Source organism: Heliangelus exortis, chromosome 25 (genome assembly GCF_036169615.1).
Source record: "Heliangelus exortis chromosome 25, bHelExo1.hap1, whole genome shotgun sequence".
NCBI lineage: Eukaryota > Metazoa > Chordata > Aves > Apodiformes > Trochilidae > Heliangelus > Heliangelus exortis.
In genome coordinates this window covers 1,336,170-1,357,150 of record NC_092446.1, presented here as the reverse complement: position 1 = coordinate 1,357,150, position 20,981 = coordinate 1,336,170, and the positions used below count along the sequence as shown (strand labels likewise).

The 20,981-nt window shown below is 45.7% G+C and overlaps 1 long non-coding RNA gene across 1 annotated transcript in view; it reads right to left on the bottom strand.

Moving 5' to 3' along the window:
* Positions 1–20,981, bottom strand: part of LOC139807610 (uncharacterized) — a 51,544-nt gene that overhangs the window by 7,172 nt on the left and 23,391 nt on the right. The window contains exon 2 of the long non-coding RNA XR_011730630.1: positions 13,897–13,949. This is a non-coding gene — a long non-coding RNA (uncharacterized lncRNA). The remainder of the gene's footprint in view (positions 1–13,896; positions 13,950–20,981) is intronic.

Sequence of the window (20,981 nt, the reverse complement as noted above, 5' to 3'; positions counted from 1 at the left end):
ATCAGAGCAGTCGTGGCTGTGCATGTGCAAGGGGAGTGCAGAGTTTCACATCCAATTTTGGCTCCTCACAGCTTCTGGAGTGATCTTTGCATCAATCCCATCCTGACAGCCAGGAATAGGAGAGAGTGGATGAGAGGGACCCTGCAGGATGCTCTGGGCTGGGGGCTGACTGTGACCACAGCAGCTTCCCCAGACAGACCTTCCATCCTGCCTCAGTTTCCCCAGCAGCAGGGTGGGGATAATGGCACCTACCCACGGTGTCCCTCAGCTCACTTTGTCTTAGATGGCCCAGAGATGGAAGATGCCAAGGAAGAGGGAAAAGAGCTGCCAGCCCAGCCCTTCCCAGCAGGATTGTTCCCACTTCTCTGTCTCTGCTCCATCTTCCCCTGCACCTTCCCACAGTCTGATCTTGGAGGGGAGCACAGCTCAGCCTCACCAGAACCCATCTCTGCCATTAAACCTCAATGTTCTGGACTTCATTTCAGCCCAGGCTCCCGGGCTCTACCCTCACATTTACCACTTGCATTTTATTTGTCACTACCAAGACACAGCAGAATATATGGTGGTAATAACACAATAGCACATGAAATTGTTCTTCCTTTGACTGGGGACTTCCTCACCCTTTGCTGATTTGTTCTGCACCTCTCCTGAATGGGTTTCATGGGTGTGAGGCTGAATTTATACTGCATGAGCCAGACTCTGGCTTTAATGCATCTCCTTCCCTCGCCTCCTCCCAGGGCATGAATCTTCCTCCTCCCTGATGCTGCACAGATATTAAACACATTATTCTGCTTTGATTGAGTACCAGTGAAATTAAATTTCTTCTATGACTTACTCCTCTCTGCTGAAGCCGAGCAGGGAATATGCACTCAGGAAAGGAGAAAGAGGGGAAGAAAGGAGGGGATCAAGCACTGAACTAAAGAGTGGCTGTTTTCATCTCCATTAGCAGTTTTATAGTAGATATTATAAACTTTAGCTTCAGTGGTGCAAATTCCAACATCTGCTCCATCTCAGCCTCACAGACGTGTTGACAGGTGTCCTCTCCTTTTCCTTATTGCTTGGGAGCTGCCAGATGGACCCTCAGCAGTAAATAAAGGGTAAATCCCACAGGCAGAGGCAAGGGGCTACTGAACTTTTCCTTTGTTTTCACTCACTTGATTTCCCATCTCCTGACTCTCTCCTCACTGTATCAACAGCATTTAGCAAGAAATTTCCTGCTTTATAATCCTTTCTCTTTTGTCCCTTGAGAAGATGAAAGCCAAATGATGTTAATCTGCCAAATATTTCAGATCGTTTCAAGTGCAGGGGAAATCACCACCGTGACTGGAAATTAATTGCAAACTAAAATGAGGTTGGTTGGGAACGTCAGCACCCAAACTCCATCACCTCTCACAGACCAAAGGGCAGCACTCTGCAGACCCAGAATTCAGTGTAGAACCAGAACTGGTGGAACAGGGCCAGGGTCAGCCCTGCCCAGCACCTCCAGGCGCTCAGCCCAGACAATTTGGCACTAAGGAAATTCACCAACTTCCTTGCACTGCCCCTTAATTCTGCTCTGGTTTAGCATGAGATGAATGAAACGTTTGTAGGAAGAGAGATGACAACTCTTTGCCTGACCCACAATTTCATGTCTTGAAAAGTATTGGTGTTGATTCAAAAGTATCATCACCAAACCCACCAGATCCCTGCACAGGTGAGAACATGTCCTGAAAAGGACAAATCCCTGGCCAACATCTTCTGCCATTTTTTGTTTGCCCTTTTAAAAAGCTTGGTGTAATGGTTAATAAATAATAATAACTGAATCCACGGCAGGCTCAGTAATCACACACCCTCACTAAAACTCCAGCAATGCCCTGCATATTATTTGGTTGGTTTTTAAGGGTTTTGGTTCAAGAGGGATTTGTGCACAGACCCCAGGCACAGGGCAGGATGGGTTCCAGGATGCAGAACTCCCTCCCTCACACTGCACTTTATCTTCATCAGAAACCTGAGACTGGACAGACAACCTGTGTTAAGCAGAAATCAGATAGCCAGGGAATAACAGATTTAATTAGCTGAAAGTTTGGTCTCTCACAAGGTTTAGTTGTAACAAGAATAAAGAAACTCCAGTACTTTTCTGCACCTGTCTGGAATGGAAATATTCCTACCTGAAGAAAAGATCCAAAGCCACTGAAGCCAGTGGTGAGAATCTCATTTGCTCGTGTGTACTTTCCCTTTGGTCTGAATGCATGGAATAAAATAGCAGGAGGCAAATCCTGAGTTTTTTATTCCACTCTTATTCATGCAAAACTCCTGCTAATGTCAGCTGGAGCTCCAGGGGAACAAGAGCAGTGTCATGTGTGAATAAACTGATCTAACAGGCCTTTATTCAAAGCTTTCTGTCTCCCCACATCTCCCCAGACAACGAATGGATCCATCCTCTCAAGGACAGAGGAAAAATCTCTAGGATTTGGGCACAACAATGCAGGAAAGCTTGTTGTTTCCTAACAGAGCAAGTTTTTCTTGGATTTCCTAATTCCTCTTCAGCTGCTGCTGCTGTTTCTAATACCTGAGCATTACAAGCAGAACGAAAGAGGATCCTGGACATTCTTCTACAAGAATGAGGTCACCCACTGGGAAATAAAAACATGCAAAAGCTGCTTTGCTGTTCTTAGTTTTCTGATGAAAGAAGCTAAGTTAAGATACGGTGGAATTTGCTGGCTTTCCTGTTGGATACACCAGCAGTGTTCCTGCATTATAAATCACATCTTGGTGTGCATTTTGTGTATTTTTATTTTTTTTTTTACATTAGTTTTGCAGCTCCACTTAGCTTCAAAAATATTCAGTGCTGTGGAGGTTATGATAACCTCTCTCCTCTGAGCAAAACAGTACAAAGACATTTTCTGGGAATGCAAACTGTTCCATAACAAACAGGAATAACCACGCAGAGGGGTTCTGAGAGCAGCACCTGATACCCCCCAGCCTGGGCACTGCCTGGCTCTGAGCCTGCCCATCCTGGGGACAGGGAATCCCAGGGCTCTGGGGGGGTTGCAGAGGAACAGACATCAATCCTGTGGCATTAAAATCAAGGAATGGGAGAAGCTGAGTCCCCAAGGCTGAGCAGAGAGAGATTTTCCCTGCACTCCATCCCCTGTCCCAGGCTGGGAGGGGAGGAGTTGCCTTGCTGAGCACGGGTGATGCTGCCAGGCAGGCAGGAGCTGTGAACTCCAGTCCTGAGCCCCTCCTGTGAGCACCCAGCAAAGCCACAGCTGAGCCACAGCCTCCTCAAACCCCTTTAACAGGAAGGGACAAGGACACAGAGACTGCAGGAGATTTCATAGGCACTCACACGTCAAACCCAACCTGATCAGGAATAACAAACTCTGATGTAACTTAGACAAACATTCACAGCTGCTCATAAACACACAGAGAAATGACAGACCCAGGCAAAAACTGTACTACATTTGAACTTCAAAGCCTTTTCTTTCCCTTAATTCCTAGCTGCTTGCCAAGAGTCCGTGGAGCTGAGGGTTTGGTTTTTTTCTGCAAGAGTTGGTGGTAGTTACTGGTGCTTAAACCTGCTCAGGGAGCTGGGTTTTCTGCAGTCATCAGGCTCATTAGGCAGCTCCTCAGGCTGAGAAGCAGCTCTCCAGAGCAAAACTATTTGAACACAAAACTTAAGACTGGAAATTCTGTAATACTTGGCTTAAAAATATTAATTTGGGGAGCTGGGAGGGGAGTTAATGAATTTCACACTCACGAAGTGCTATCAGATTTTGGTGCCATCTGCTTAAAGACATTTTCCAAGGCAGCTTTCCTGCTCCCCATCCAGCCTCTCCTGGTGAGAGACCATGGAGAGGGAAGGGGCAACCTCTCCTCCGTGCCTGGGCTCCCAGGGGAGGCTGTATGGAGTGTTACAGTCTGACACTGAATATCTGTGCAGTCAATTTATAAATAGCAACAGCTTTTAACTACTCTGTTGAAGGAAGGGGTGAAATGAAACAGAATCAGGAAAAAAAAAAAAATGGTGCATCATGCGGCGGAACAGATTCACACTCTGCTAAAGACAAGTTTGCATTTGTTCTGGACTGTATTCATTTGCTCCCTATTAATCCCAAAGCATAACTAATTCAGAGAGGAATTACTTTGCCCATACCAGAGGAAGGAAGAGAACAAGCAAAGCCCCAGCAACCAACACAAGGTGGAAAGAAGCAAGCACATCAGGCAAGTCACTGCACATTTCAGAAGAGACCAGGACAGAATTGTTCTTGTTAGGGACTGCTCAGGACAACAGAGCTGGATCCCAAACCATCAGCAGCTGCTTGGAGGAAGCCATGGAACACAAGTCCCAGCTACTTGTCTGCATCAAAAAACAGAGCATCTCTTTAACAGCATAAAGCACCCGCTCAGGAGGGAGTCATTTTTATTTTCTGAATGGCAAGAATGGCAGCAGTGTTACCTCTGAGATCTGCCCTGCAAACTCTGCCCTTTCCTGGGGGGCTTTACTGGGATCACACAGCACCCAGCTGGGGTCCCAGCCCTTTGAAGCTGAAAACACCAGTGGGACAACACCAGAAAACCCAGCCATGGCGTTTGCAGACTCACCTTTACTGGGATGATGCTGGAACGTGGGAGCTTTCTGTTCTGGGAGATTTTTTTGTGTAATTTTATACATTTACAACTGACAGGCAGATGACAGTACCCTACACACTCTGTCTCTAGGTGTTTCCACTTGGGCAAAAGTGTCTTTTCCTCTGGTCACTTCAGATCCACACGTTTTGGGTCTCAGCATTATGTGCTGGGCTGCTGGAGGGAAGTGTTGTACATCCAAAAAATACCAATAACAACAAACCCAGCCCTGACCCACACAAAAAGGACAACACAAAGAACTTGTGAGGCCATGTCCTTCATGCAGCTTTGGAAGGTGAGAGTGGGAACATCCATGAAAGAGATGGAAAAGAAGCAACAATTCTGCAGAGATTTGCTGGAAATGTTGTGCCCACTGATTTCAGAGAGCTTTCTGCTGTTGACCCCAGGTGGTACATGCAGAACTCCTCCAGCACAGAATACACACAAACCTTATCTAGAGACATTAAAGAAAGCTGCTTGACATTGAAAATCAAATTGATTTCTTGCCAAGATTTCACAAGGGCATGTGTGACAGCAAATGACATGCTTAAGCCTTGCAAGAAGAAAATAAACATGTCCGATGCAAACCCCATCAGTTTCTGTGCCAGCTTGAATTATGCACATCTGTACTGATTTGACACCCAGCTTGCTTGGCAGCAGAGGCAAAGTGTTCATTGCCACAAGCTGAAACAGATAAATAGGGTAGAACAGTGCTTGCTGCCTCGTGGAAAGCTGCAGAGAAAGGAGCTCTGAGGAAGCTGTGTCCAACCTCTTTGTTTCTCCCTTTCCCACTCAAGAGATGCTTGGGAAGCCACTGCTGCTGCCCTTGGACTTTCTTTGCCAACTTGTTTTTCAACTTTCTGATTTCTTATACCTAGGGTAGAATTTCCAGTCGGTCAGAAAGAGCCTTTTTCTTCCTCAGAAGCAGCAGTTTGGGGTGGGAGGCACTTTGGTGGATGAGAACATCTGAAGCTCACACCCTTGCTCCAAATGGGGCTGAACAAGCACTTGCCCACACGGCTACCACATCCCGAGGGATTTCCTGCCATTAAACTCCAGGCTACCTGGGGGTCCCTCTCACCAAATGCCTTTTTATTTCCAGGAAATCCGTGTTCCTGTGTGAAATGAGGTCAGCTGTCTCAGCTCCAATTTTAAGGCACAAGCAATGGAAACAGCATTTTTTTTTTTTTGCTGTGCCCTGCTGTGGGACACAAGGTCCCTTGTCCCTCTGACGTCATTTCTCTTGAATTATTTGTCAAGTCAGCACGTAGCCTCTCCAGACCAAGCACCATCCTTTAACGTGAGTGCTGGGGTGCTATAAATATCACTTCCTATTTCACTACCTGGTGAACAGAAACAAATATTTCTGTGAGTCCCTGCGTGCTTCCATCCACCAGAGATTAATGAAGCTGCCACCTCCTGCTGTGCATTTTGCTGGATTAACATAAAGTTTCTATTGCACAGCAGTTTGATCCATTTGTGTTTATTTAACTCCTGGGTTCTGACAGAAGAAGATGGAGAATCTGCATAATTAATAATGACCCAAGCAATCTCACTTAATGCCTGCTCTGAACCCCCTGACTATCCCTGCTAACTAATGACATCTATAATGGTGTCAGGCAGGTAAAAGACTCCTTGAGTCTGCTGAGATATTATTCACCTGGGATTAGCAGTGGGTGTTTTTCAGCTCCAGCTGCAGCTGCTCAGGTCATTCATAAAGCTTCTTTAACTTTTCACAAAAGGAGCCCCAAAGCAGGGCTGGAGCACAAAGCCAGCAGGATGAGTCTCCTGTTCCTAAAGGTTTCTGTCCAGTCTGTAGGATCCGAAGCTTTGCAGGTTTTCCCTCCCCAAGATGCTCCCATCCCGAGCAGATATTTGGGCTCACGGATGATGGGTTTGGGCTCTCAACCCCCAGAGCAGAGCAGGCTACTGGGCCTGAGTGGGTTAAGGTTTTATTTCCCTTGATGAAGTAAACTTGTAATTCCAAATATCAGAACAATGCCGCTTGCCAGATCAGATGAAATGCTTGTACAGGGGCTAATCAGATTCTACATTAATGAGAGAAATTATGAAGCTAATCAACACCCAGGCAGGTCTCTGGGCTGCAGACCTATTAAACTTCATAAAAAATTAATGACTGAAAGAGCAAAATCATTTGTAAGGGGTCTCCAGTGGCAGTGGAAGCATCTTGAGTACCGTTCACCTCTCATTACACTGAATTAGCCTCACTCCCAGCCCCAAACATCAGCCACCAGCAGCACTTTCTGCCCAGCCCTGGATATCTCTGTTCCAAGAGAGTCCTGACATACTTATCCATCCTTCCTCACACCTCCTGCTCCACTTTTGTGAGCTCTTTATCCCTTTTAATTAAGGACATTTATACTCTGGCAGCTCCTGGGAAACACCTGTGATGCTCAAGGTCTGCAGCTGCCTTCAGCTGCTCTGTCCATGGGTTGGGAACCTGCAAACCAGGGCTGGGCTGGGGCAGAACAGTGCAGGAAATCCTTCCCCTGCTCCACCAGTGGGTTTGGCTTCAAGATACTTTCCTATTTGAAAACAGATTTTTCATTTCAACAGCTGAAGGGGGCAGGGCTGCTTTGTGATGCCTGCAGGGTGGGTTTGCAGCCCTTGGACTCCCCTCAGGATTCAGTCTCAGTGCTGCCACTTTCACTGTGCCACCTCCAGCAGGTCTGAATTGCTGAGAAGATGCAAACCATAGATCATAACACAATGAGCTACGCAGGAGTGGAAACGAGGGAGGTTCTGCTGGTATCCATTTGCTGAGCAAAATGGGTACTCCCCAGATTCAAGCTGTTCCAGTCAAGTGGCAACAAGACAAAACAAACCTGCCTGGCCCAGTCCTCCTTCTCACAGGCATTGTTTGAGTTCTCGTGTAATTGCAAGGTTGTGCACAACAGATCACTTCAAGTGATCTCCTGTATTCAGTCTGTGGAGGTAAAACAATCCTTTCTCAGATTTTTTTTTTTTTTTTTTTTGTCTGGGAAAAACAAAAGAGCGTTAGAGGAAACTTCAATATTTAATCCCCTACACAAATTAGATGTTTAAGCACACATCTTGTTCAGGGAAGGAAAGTAGAGGGGGTACATTAGGAAGTGTGAGAAAGACATCTGGAGGATTCAATAATCATTGTCTCAGTACATGTGTCTCTGAAGACCCAGAGGTTTTGATGTGAAGCATCTTCATCCCCGAATGGTTGTCAGGGGCACAGTCCCCACCCTATTTATAACCTGGTGCAGCTGAATTAAGCACCTCTTGTTTCTTAACCAGGTCCAGACGAGTGTAATTTATGTCTCCAGTACTGAGACATTTCATTTTCTCTCCTTCTGTGGTGTTGCAGCAGCACATTAGTGGGAACTCATTGCCAGTAATGAACCTGCTCTGAGGATGGAAGTCCCACAGCTTATCAAGGCTTCAGCTTTGCACATCACATTAGAGACAAAGCCACAACCTCTGCTGCCTTGGACTTGGAGAAATCATTTACTGGTGTGCAAAGGAGTGGACACAGCTGCCATTTGGGTGGAGGAGCAGCTTTGTTCCCAGCTTTGTTCCCAGCTCACAAAGATGCAGGAAGCTACAGGACATGCAGAGCAATGCCAAGTGCAAGTTCTTGGAAAACTGGACTGCAATTCCTGTATTCCAGACTGTATTTCCTATGGTCTGAATTCAGAAGGGTTGGGAGGAGGGCTCTCAGCCTGCAGAAGTTTTAGATCCGTGTTTTAAACCACAACTGTTGGATGTGCATGGGAGAGGGAGCTGCATTTTGTATTTGTGCTCTGAGTTGTTGAGTCCAGCAGCTCCTCCTTGGCAGAGCTGAGCACTCAGGCTGCACAAACAGACAGTTTAAATGCAAAGTGCATCCTCAGGAGGTACCTGCAGACTCTGCAGCAAATTGAAGCCACTTGAATACTGCTCCAACCTGAGCTCGAGGCTCCCAGCACCCATCCTGATGCTGTCACCTCCCGTTTGCACCCAGAGGCTGGGCAGAAAGGGCTCAGAGGAGCCTGGATGAAGATGGCTTTGGATGAGGATGGATGATGGATGAAGGCTTTGGAGAGGGCACAGGGACCAGAGCAGGGATCTCACACAGGGAAATCTGACAAAAATCTGTGTTCTCCAAAAATCCACCCAGAGCACAGATGAGAGGGAACATGAAGACAATAACACCCAAGAGAGCCCATAAACTATGCAGCAAGATTCAGCCCCTCTCTGCTCCTCAAGGACCTGCCAATTTTCAGCTGACACTGCCATAGATTTAGTTCCATTTAATTTCTGAATTTCCACAAAGACACTGTAAGTGATTGTGATTTTCCAGTGGAAAAGCAGGGTCTCGCTGTATCTAACCCTCTGAGTATTTTAATCTGTAAATCAATAAAATCCATTAAACAAATTGCTCTCCCCCCCTTCCCCATGCATCCCAGCCAAAAGGAAGGGGTTTGGCCATTATTTATTTATTTTGAAGCACGTTCCCCAGCTCTGATGATGGATTGAGCACTTCTGCTGCTGCAGTCCGGCTGTCAAAGGGTTGCAGTAAAATCACAGTTTCAAACTTTTGAATGGAAATAAATGGCCTGTAAATGCAGTGCTGCAGAGGAAAAGATACTCCACGAAAAAGCCTAAAATGTTTATAGATTTTAGGCTTCGTGCTCTCTATGTGCAAATCAGGAGTAATGATTAAAAACAGCTCTTCTCTTTGGAAAGGTTAAGTGTCTCATCTCATACAAAGGAATTCTGTGTACCAGCACTCTTAAATCCTGGAGTGAGATCAAGTGTGTGTAGTCTTGATAGCAGAATATTTAGTGATAAAGAACGAATCTCAGGGAGGATTGAACACACGGAGAGCAGGCAGATGTGAGCAGCACTTGGAGCTGTATTTACACCCCATAGAGAACTCCAAAAAATTGAAAAAGAGTTGGAGATTCATGTGTTTAGGTGAGGGTGTAAATTCCCTGTGCTGAGGAGATCAAGACTGAAGATTTCCCAGCCCCCTGTACCCTGCTCAGGATGGGTCCAGCCAAACAACTCCTGTAAAACCCCACATTCATGTAAGGGTGGGCTTTTTGCTCAGGTTTTGGAAAGCAGCAAGAAACTCTGATTTTTTCAGGGCTGAGGTGAGGATCAGGGATGGGTTTCTCAGCTGCAGGAGGACACTGCTCACAAGTTTAGGTCTCTAAGCAGAAGGAGATTTTTCTCTCTGTGTATCAGCACATTTTACACCCAGTGAATGATGAGCTGGGTAGAGCCCTGCATGCCAAGTGAGAAATGTTTTTCTTACTGGTCTGTGGAACTAATGAGATAGTTTTCTAAATTAAGTCTCTAAACATGACATTAAGCAGAATGGGGAGGGGTGTAAAAGGGGCTGGCAAGAGTCCATAATTAATTTTCTGACATTTGGAGAACTGTGACATTGGGTCTGAACTGTCTGCAATGAAATAGTCCTTAGCCCTAAGGCAACTGATAGTATTTAACCAGATTTCTGATGCCCAGAAAAATAACAACTTATTATGTCTCAGACTCAACAGAAGGACAAAAAAAAATTATATAAAAAATATCAAAGGTTTAAAATTAAAGCACTGAAATACTGTTGTGGCTGAGCTGCTCCAGCACTGAGAATCCATTCTTGGCCTCTTGGCATTACAAAAGGAAGGGTTAAAACATGAAGTCCTGACTTGGTTACAGCCCAGCACTCTGGCTCCTGCTCCAGGTGCTCTGGGTATGAGCAGAGGCACTGGGCAGGAGAAGGGCAGTGATGGGAAGGCAGCAGGGTTCCCATGGAATGGGGAAAAAATTAAAGAAAACAGCAAGGGCCAAGAGCTTGTAATTGGGAGCCTTGTGCAGCCAGAACCAGGGACAAGAGCATCCTACAGGAAATGTCCCTGTTCTGACCAGGAAAAGGTTTTGTGAAGGATCCTTCATGTTGACTTCTCAAAGAGCAAAATGCAGAAAATTGAGGAATAGAGTGAACCCATTTAACCAGTGTTTAGCAAGATAACTGCAGCTGCTAATTGCCAAATAATAATAATAATAATAATAAAAATAATAAAAAAACATCCTGACGTTTGCTAACGGATGGGTTCAAATACTGTAATTCTTAACATGGAGCAATTAATACAGGTTTGAGCATCTAATAAATTAAGAGACCTTATCTATTCTGTACTGGAACCACAGGATGAAATATTACAGGATGACAGCTCTGGCTCAGAAATCAGATCTGTCTGGAATTCTTTTATTTTTATGGGGACAGACAGACATTCTCTAGTGGAAGACAAATGAAGTTAAAGCCCCTTTGCAAGCAGTTTGCAATCCCTGTATTCATTAAAGTCAAAAGAAATTGTGCTGTTAATCAAGTCTTCATTTTAAAAGGATCAGGACTGGACCTGTCCTGTAGCCCTCTCTCTCCTCACTCTTCCACTAATCACGGATCAAGCTTGTGTAAATTAAAGCTCAAATTTGGCTTTCTGTTTAATTTAGTTCCTTGGCCTTTTAGCCACAGTATGATTTGCAAAGTGTTATCAGGATTTGAAAGTAAATTTTTTGCTGGTTTTCCTTTGGTCCATGATGCAGGGTATAAAGCTTTTCTTCTCTCAAAGTTTTATTTGCATAAAATACATATATATATATATATATATGTTCTTGTGCCATCTGAAGCTGACAGATATGAGCAGACTCCACACTCTGAAACAATTTCATTCCAACCCAAAAATGATGCCTGCTCTCTCAGGAGATGGGGGTTGGATTTCAAGGCCATAGTTTCCTGCTTCCAAGGAAAGGATTCACCTACAGAAATCCTGTGTGGACAAAGCCCTGGGGGACACCATGGGTCCCTGAATGGTGACAAGAACACACACACACCAGCTGCAGAATGAACCATCAAAACCAGCTGAAACCAAGAAAAGTCCATGAATGAGTCTGGAACTGTCCCAGCTATCATTTCTCTGCTGTCACTGCCCTAAAAATGAGGATTTTCACAACGAAGCCAAACGAGGGTTTTCATTTGTTAATGGCTGGGAGGAGGAGTTTGGTCCCTGCTCCATCCTGGTGCTGAAGATGCTTTTGCTCTGGAAATGCCTTCAGCAGATTTTCCTCTTCTTGGTCATCCACGTTTTAGGCATCTCACTTCAGCTGCTCAAATAAACTCAAACCTGGCAAGAATCTCAACCTGACCTCTAAACCACCTGAACTCCCAGTTGGGGTTTTCCAATGAAAAGAACTTGTGACATGGGAAGAGGTTTTCAAAGGGAGGGTCAGCTGGGCCCAGTTGCTGCCACTCTCCAGAATGAAGGGTTAAATTCAGCCAAAAAACAAACAAAAAAAAAAAAAAAAAAAAAAAAGGAATCAGTGTTTTCCATCAGCAGGCATTGAATCGTGGTGACATAACAATGCCACAAGAGCAATTTAATTCTTGGCATATTTAGAGGCAGCATTAGGGAGTCTACCAAGGTAGCAATTTTCTAGATAATCAACTTAATGTCTTCATTCTGAGTGCATTTATATGTGTAAGTTAATTAGGGGAGTTTATTTTCACAAATGGCAGAAAATCTGCATTTTCCTACTGGAAAATGCTTTGTTCCATGTCAGTTCAGGATTCAAGGTAGCTGAGATGTTCCTGGCTATGGCAGGACCAGATGCTCTGCTGGGTTTCTGGGGCTCACAAGGAGGAATCCAAGAATTTACTGGGGGTACAAGGACAACTTTCCCATCCCAGTGGCAGAGAACACTGATCCCAGCCCCAAAAAGACTTCAGCATCCCTCTGCATCCCTTAGCACAAAGGGTAGAGAGAAACTTCTGCTGGTGAAATAAAAAAATGGAAATAGAAACTAAAGTGACCTTCTTTCCATTCATGTCACATTTTTGCCAGACCAGAGCAAATCACTTGGGAACCAGGATGAATATGGATCAAAATTACTGGCAGTGAATATGGGATTGCAAAAATGCATCTAAAGGGGTGGCAAAATATGTCCACTGCTTAAACAGAAGTTCCCCACCACAACCCCTTTACCAGACACTGCTGTTGGGAAAAAGGCAGGAAAGTAACTCAGGGGATGACTTCACAAATGTCTCAAACCTTTATGCTAACATTAAAAAAAAGAAAGAAAAAAAAAAAGAATAAAAGCAGACAGTGATATCTGGCCTCAGTGAAGCAAAAGGGAATTTTATCACATTCCTTAAAAGGCCCAGAATTTCAAACAGGGTCTGTAAAAGTGAAATTGCTCTGAATAGCCAGGTTTCCAGATTTAGCAGGGCTATCTGAGCCCACAGCAAGTGCACATGTATTAAAATAATGACTGCCTTCCACTCTTTAAAAGCACGAATGCTTTGAGTTGTAAAAAAAAAGAAAGCGTTTTTGTTGATTGCCTTTGCACGTGTCCCTCTAAAGAGCTCTCAGCTCTGCTCTCTCCTGTTCTCCCCTCTCTGGGATTCCACACATTTTCCTCCTCTGTCCCCATATTCCTGAGTACCAGCCAGCTCAGAGCATCTGACAACAGGGCCACTGCCACTCTTGTCATCACATTGAGAACAAATCTGGCTTTTCAAGCACAAATGAAGCCATTTCCTACCACTGGTGTGGGACCAAACCCCCCACTTCTCTGCTCCCCAAACCCACCCAAACCAGCTGAAGCCTGGAGCAGGGAGGAAGGAGTTTGCTTTCCATACACCAGATGAAAGATGCAAACGTGCAAACTCACACAAAGGCAGCAGGAAGCAAGGAGAGAAAAAAAAAACAACAAAAAACCAACCAACCAAGCATATTTCTCCCTGGTTTGTGTGACTGGAAGGTGCTGCAGTCTGCACAGGAGCAGAGCCCCTCTGGGGATGGTGCTGAGCCATCCTGAGCTGCCATTGTGTTTTGGGGTAGAAAGGAACATATGGAAACTTTGATTTCCACATGCACACTGCTCCTGCTACCACGATTTTACATCCAGCTATCCCTTTCAACAGGAAATTTAATTATCTGCTAAGCACTTCTAATCCACCCATCGCTGCAGGACCCAGGTGCCAAACACAACGATTGAAAATGAAGGATTGATCCCCAGGAAAGGGCCAATTTCTGGTTCTTCTCCTGAGGAACAGCTCTTGCTGGGGGTGAGGGTCTGCAGGGAGGGAGCTGGGCTGGAATGTGAGGCAGGAGACACAGGAGCATCATCAGCTCAGTGCAAGGTGTTCAACATAGAGATGGTGGGAAAGGGTCTGAGCCCAGAGAACAAACGTTTCATCAGCAAAAGAATGTGTCTGGAATTGCAAAGGAACAGAAAATGTTTGTCACTTACTTGCACAGAAGTGCTGAGCTGCCCCACTGCCATCTGATGAGAGAAGGCAACACCTGGAACAGAAGGACAGAGAGGAACTTGAGACCATATCTTACCAGGGCTGATTTCCTGTACTTTGGCAATTAAAAAGCCACTGATATTTGCTTTGTCATCAGCAGCCAGTGAGCAATTACAGCTTTCTGAGGGTGGGGAGGGAGGGTCTGGGCAGGAAGGAAGGGACAGAGCAGACATTCCCTGGCTTTAAAAAAGTTTTTACAGCTTCAGGTGACCACTTGCCCGTGTCTCAGATGTGCTGGAGTTGATGCCTGCAGCCAGATGTGCTGCACTTAGCAAAGCTTTCCAAACTCTCCTGCCCTTCCTTCCCTTTTCCTAACGTGGGATCCTATCAAGCAAAATGGAAGCTCTGACAAACCCTGGCAATCAGGGCAATAAAAGCAAGAGCCTGCCACACACAGCAGGAACCTGGGAGCTTTCTTACTGCAGTGGAACACAGGAGGCCTAAGCTATTTTAGGTACCAAATAGACATTTTTAAGCTACATATTAACCTATGTCATTCTTCAATTAGATCATAATGCTTTGAGGGAAGAACTGTTTCTGATATGTGCTTAAACTGAATAATGAAAGATTGGCCCCAGGTAGGACACCCCAATCCATAATAAACATTATTTCTAAATAATAGCAATGAGGAGTTGGAGTTAATACTTAAAATGGGCACGAGACCAAGACTGTGCCCAAGCACATTTTATGCTTATTTTAATTGCCACAAGACAAATAGAATGAGGATGAACGTTCACTCAAAAGGGTGTGATTCTGTTTTGCTGAAGCACTCAGATTTTAGTGTGCTATTGTCAAGCCTATTTGGAGTAAATTGTGGGTAGAATTGCAATGAGAGATGCAGTTGCCTAGCAAAGGTCTAAGATTTCCATTTAAAATTAATGTGAACTGTTTTTCTGAATCTGACATATGGGCTTTGAGAACCCCTGCCAACATGTCAGGAGCTAGAATGCTCCCCCTCTAACTCCGAAAAAATGCTGGAGGCAACTTTCTCCTGGTATTTTGGCATTTGGCTCAAATGCAAAACAAAGAGACACAGAAAGCCTCCTCCTGCAGGGGAGCTGCACCACTTGGTCACTTTACAGAGCCACAAACAATGGGATTGCTCAGCAGAACATCAGGACCTGGGCCAGGGGCTGAAGCTTCTCAACCTCTGCCCTCCAGTGATCCCACCCCCCCAGCCAGCAGCCCTGGATCATCTGCAGTTCCATCACAGCAGGAGCAGAGCTCCTCTCCCTTCAGAGCAGGGAACTGGAGATGCTCTCCTGACCCAGGCATGGGTCCCACTGCAGCTGCTTCTCTCTGCATCACTGTTCCCAGCATCACATTAAATCCTTTGTCCTGCTCTGGGCGCAGAAAAGGCCTTTTCAGATCCTCCAACTTCCCTCTGATTTACCTCCCCTCTACCAGAGCAGTCCCAGGGCCCGTTGGACACCTCAGCTCCTGCCCTGTCCCAGCAGAGCAATGCAGGGAACCTCCCAGGAGCTCCATCCTCCTGGACACACAGGACAGCATCTACCATGGGGTTTCTCTGGCTCCAGCTTGGCTCAGACAGGACGAGGAGGTGCTGAGCCAGCAGCTCTCACATCAGCCTCAGCCAATTCCTATCAGGTTCCCCAAACCCTCCACATCTGCTCGTGCATCTCATGCTCAGAGCCAAACTTTTGTGCTCACGATGCTGCCATCCAGAGGTGCCATAGGAATGGGCTTTTACACAGGGCTTGGTGTCACTCTAAGTGTTTATTAATGACCCTGTGTAGTTCTGGGACCAAATTCCCCCAGTTTTCTGACAGAGAAGTGGCAGAAGCCACTGCCCGGGAGACGGCGTTCCCCAGGGACACAGCCACACCGGGAAAAGATGTTCCAGTCACGGGAACAGCCTGGGAGGAGAAACAAAACATGCACACGCACAAAGATGTTGGCTTTTTTTGTTTCATCTGACTTGGAAGATGTTGAATTGGTTCATTGTTTGCAGAGGAATCTGAGCAGAATTAATGACTGCAGGAAGAGGCAGCGCTTTGCACATGCAGTGGCCAGACATTCTCCAAGATCTGTAATCTAATTTAGCTTGGAGAGTTAATGATTTTAATGATTTGTTGTGATCTCAAAACAACTGTTAGGAGATAAATCTACATCATTAAACCTATTATGGTGTTTTGCTTCATTTAGCAAATGGTGTTTTTTTGTTCAGAAGACGCCCACATTTTAAACAAGCGGAGAGGTCAGCTGCTGGTGTAAGGAACAATCCATCCCCCAGAGACTGAACTGAAAGGTGTCCTTGGGGAAGAAGAATCCTTCACAAACATTATTGACTGTTTTTTAAACAGCAAGCTTTGCTTGTGCTGTGCTGGGTGTCACTGAGGGAGAGCCCGGTACAAACAAGACAAGATTCCTGGGAACAGCCACGGAGCTGATGGTTCAGGATCCCTTGGTTTGAGGTCCAGCTCCTTCCCCAGGTGGGTGCTGGAGCTGAGCCCACGGAGCCTTGCTGGAAGTTTAAAGAGTTGGAAAGCAGCAGCAAGACAAAGATCTCAACACCAAGAAGGTTTTTTAGCAGCTGTTTAGCTCTGACTGGGGGGGTTTCCCTGGGAAAGACAGATCCAAGAAATGCCCAAGCACAGTGGGCAGTGGAACTGTTCTCTTGGGATATTTCCATGGGGAAAGCAAAATGCCACCAACCCAGCCCATGTCCTGCAGCTGCCATTCCTGCACCATTCCTGCACCATTCCAGCACCATTCCAGCACCATTCCTGCACCCCAGCACAGGAAGGGAAATTCCTGCAAGACTGACACAAGGCTGAGGCCAAGAAATGTGCATTTAATTCCCTGGAGATGGACCCCTCAGGGTCCCTTCTCTTACAGGGACGGTGCATAGGCCTCTTGTGTTCACACTCAGATTTATTCTACTAAAAAGCCTTTTTTTTTTTTTAATGCTGACTGCAAAGAGGATGTAAGGAAGAGCAGAGCAGGGGATTTGTTTTCTTGCTTTTTGTCTCAGTTATTTACACTGCAGAGAGCAAACAATCAGCCTCTTTCCCCTGCAAGTTTGACAAGTCTATTATGACTTGACTGCATTTGCCTACACTAAATATTTTATAAACTTAAAATATGAAGTAAAGAAAAAACAACCAAAAAACCAACAACAGATCTGTAAACAGCAATGCCTGAAGATTTTGTTGCCCAGATGCTGGGCAGGCAGGAACCCTTCAGTTCCTCAGGTCTCATTCCAGTACCAGAAGGGATGCAGAGCATCACCTCTTTATTTCCTAATTTGAAGCTCAGAGGAAAGTTCAAGGTTGTGTTGTTGTGTTCAAACCTGCTCAGCTTTTACTCAGCACTTTGGTTCAGCAAACACCTGGAATTGTACTCTGAGTCAATTTATGTAAATGATACAAATAGAGCAGAAAATGTGATGGCTTCCTGAGGATTGTGGCTGCCCAGGAGAACCTGGCTGAAGTTGTTGGGCTTTGCTTTGTGGGGTTACTCAGGGGATTTTGCTTTTTTCCATCTGAAGTCAGGCACTCCCTTCATCATTTTGACCACTTTTCTCCTGCCAACTGTTGCAGCCCTGCCTGGCCCTGCTGTGATATTTGCAACCTACCCTCCAGGTACAGCAAATGTTGTTTTATTTGCCGAGTGGAAATTTGTTAAATAAATCATAGATCCATAGCAGCATAGGAAATTAGCAATAAGCTGTGCCTGGGAGGTGAGACATATTGTACTTCAAATAAGCAGGAGGCCACTTTGCAATTCAAAGGAGATCTGTTGGGGAAAGGGAAGACACATCTGTTAATCATTTCTCCCAGCACCCAAAGGTTGTTTGCTGGAGTCCTGTGCTGACACCAAGAGCCTCTTTCACACCAGCTGCAATGCCTGGTGCTGCCAGGAGGAAACCTGGGGAGGGATTTTTTGGGCTGCCGAGGACCAGCCCTGGGGTTTCCATCCAGGGGTGACCCCACTTCATCACAATTTCTATCTGCAAACACCCCAGGCACTTGTGACCCCGACAGGGCTGACATTCAACTGGGGCTCTGGCCTGGGGTGCTCTGGGTTTGAAAATCACTGAGGAGTTTCCCTTAGAAAAGAATTCACAGGAAGTCTGTGTCTGAAAGCTGCTTTCAGAGTGACATCTGGTGAATTTAAATAATGGGTTTTAGAACTGCTAACATCTCCAAACATTTTTACATTTATCATAACCTTTACAAACCCTTTGTTCCTCTTCCTCATCATTTCAGAACCCCTCTCTACCTGGAACTATTTCAAGCAAGCGTGTGGAACAGACACTGAGAGCCCATCCATCCTTTTACTGTGTCCTGAACTGCTGTCAGTATCAAATGTTCTCTCTCAACAAGAGCTACAAGAGGTGAGCTGTTTCCTGAGCAGGTTACGGGTTAGCAATTGATTTCCTTTTTCTCACCTACAAGAGCCAATGAAATCAGAATAACTTCAGCTTCTCAGCTTTTATTTTGTGGAGGGAAAGAGTTTAAAAAGTATAATTGGGAAAAAAAAATCCTTTTTGAGCTTTTAAAATTGTGACATTTTAGGCAAGTGCAGATATTTCCTATGAGATCTCATGGTGTGCTGAAAAAGAACTCTTTTTTTTTTTTTTTTTTTAATTTTTTTTTTCCAATGCTTGTATGCCTACATAAAAGATTCAAAGAACCTCTACCTGATGGGGGATGTGGAGTAAAGGCTTTGGGAGGCAGCTTCACTCAGCATCACCAGAGAGAAACAATTTGATTTTGTTTTCCAAGAGGCAGAGCCCTCCTGCCAAACCCCAAGCCTGATGCCAGCTGAGCCCTTCCCCTCTGCCCAGTTCATGCACCCAGACATCCAACAGCAACTTGGATTTTTTAACTCTACCATTCCCTCGAGCTCTGAACTGCTCCTGAAACCTTTCCTGAGGGTGTTTCCAGAAGCCCTGGCAGAGCTGGGCACAGAATCCTTTCTGCTCAGCCTCAGTTCAGGGCTTACACTCAGGTTTTTCACTCCTCCTGCAGTCAGAGGGCTCCCTCTCCAATAACAGCTGCAGATAGTGGTGTTTTTTCACCTCTAAACTACCCACAGAATAAAAAAAAAATGGTGAAAGAAAGGCCAGCAAAAGTTCAGATAAAGCAGAAGTGATGCTCATTGCTGCAGGGCACTTTAAACTGAGCTACTCCAGAATAACAAGTATTAATTATCTTTCTGTTAGTCTGTGAGACAACTGATATCACATATAATTACATTATTTTGCAATTATTACTTTCTGAGTGTTTAACCAAGAAGGAGAATAACAGCAGCAGTTTTTTTTTTCATATCTTGCAAAATAGCTCCATGTTCAGAATCTTTTGTTGCAGTGTATTAGCTTGTGCAAACAGTGGCCATCCAGGTTTCCCTTTTATTTGCCCGTGGGGTTGTTTACTTACTGGAATTGAAGTCAGAAGTGGTTTGCTCTCACAAGCAGGACTGAATTTCTAATAAATATGTAAATAGTGTATCTGTGAGCTGTTGCCTTTGGCACTTGTTCATCTGTTGGTGCCTGCAGTAGTTACTCTGCTGGGAAACCACTCTTGGTTTAGTGGGAAGAGATATCCATGAGCTCAAGAGAGCCCCTGCCTGCCCAGGGTCTGGGTCCTGCTCCTCCCTGGGTACCACTCCAAATATATTTGGAGAGAAAAGAAGGAACAGGAGAAGAGCAGAGGGCAGAGCTGAGCAGAGGCTGTGCTGGCACAGGGAGAATTCACCTGCAGCTCCCACCAGCTGGGACCCCTGGGTGAGGGGGCATTAAAGCAAGCCCTGCACTGATCTGGTGATGGCACAGGATGCTCCTTGCAATATTTTCAGGCACTGAAGTGCCCATCCTGGCCCTGAGCTGCCCACAGGCACCGGGAGCAGTGGGAGCTCAGCTGGGAGAGGGGCAGGGGATGGGACAGAGCAGGGACATCAGCAGCAGGAAACTGATCCTTTCAGAGATGAGAGCTGTGCCATGCAGAAATTGTACCCCTAGGAAAGCAGGGAGAGCATCACCCCTAATGCAGACGTGCAAGAACCCAGCCAAGCTCCTCAGGGCACCTCCCTGCCAGGAATTCACTTCAGATGCTGACGGGAAACTCAAAACCTCTGAGCACCCAGTGCTCTGCCCAGGGCACTCCTGTCAGCTCCTGCCTTGGAGGCCCCTTGCTATTTCCACCCAGCTCCAAGGAGGAAAAAGAAGTCTCCTCTGGCTCCTGGCAAAGGGACAAGACCTCTGTGAGGGGACCAGGAGAGAGGGGAAGCTCTGGGGGCTGTCACTGCTCTGCATGTCCTTGCCAGAGACAGGACCTGGAGGGAGCTGCTGCCTCTGACTGCAGCCCAAGTGCAAGCTGCCAGCAGCCCAAATCTGCCTCTGCTGAACTGCAGCACTTTTGCCAAAGCCTTCTCCTTTTTTTTTAATTTTTTTGTTTGTTTGTTTATTTGCCTTTTCTTTTCTGCTTGCTGCCTTCATGGCTCAAGGTGGGCAGCCAAGGCAGGTGGGCTCTGGTCCTCCTCATAGAATCATAGAATAATTGTTTGGAAATCTCTGTGTTCTCAGGAAGCTCCTTCCCTGCCTTTGCTTCCCAGCAAGGAGAAATCCCTGGGGGGAGCTGAGCACCCAGACCTGCAGGCATCAAGAGATCAGTTCCTGCTGCCCTGGGCTGAGCTTTAATAGATAAGACAAGGAGGATGGAGAAAAGCTATTTATTTTGGGGTACCAGAAGGTTATGAAATTTTCTTGCATTTAACCAATGAGATAATGAATGTTTTGGCTCAGAAAGTGCAGGGGTACTCAGGACATGATGGAATTCCACCCATGTAAGCACTTTCATGGCTAATGGTAGGAGAATGTTTTGCACTTCGGGTGCTTTATCAACAAAATGCTCTGCTGTAGCTACTTGGCCTTTGCAGATTATTTTCTCAGGGAAGCTGTCATCACACAGCTGATTAATTACTCTAATAATCATAATTTTTTTTCTAATAAAAAACCCTCTCCCCATTCATTAACTACATTGCAGGTAGGTGACAGTGGTAA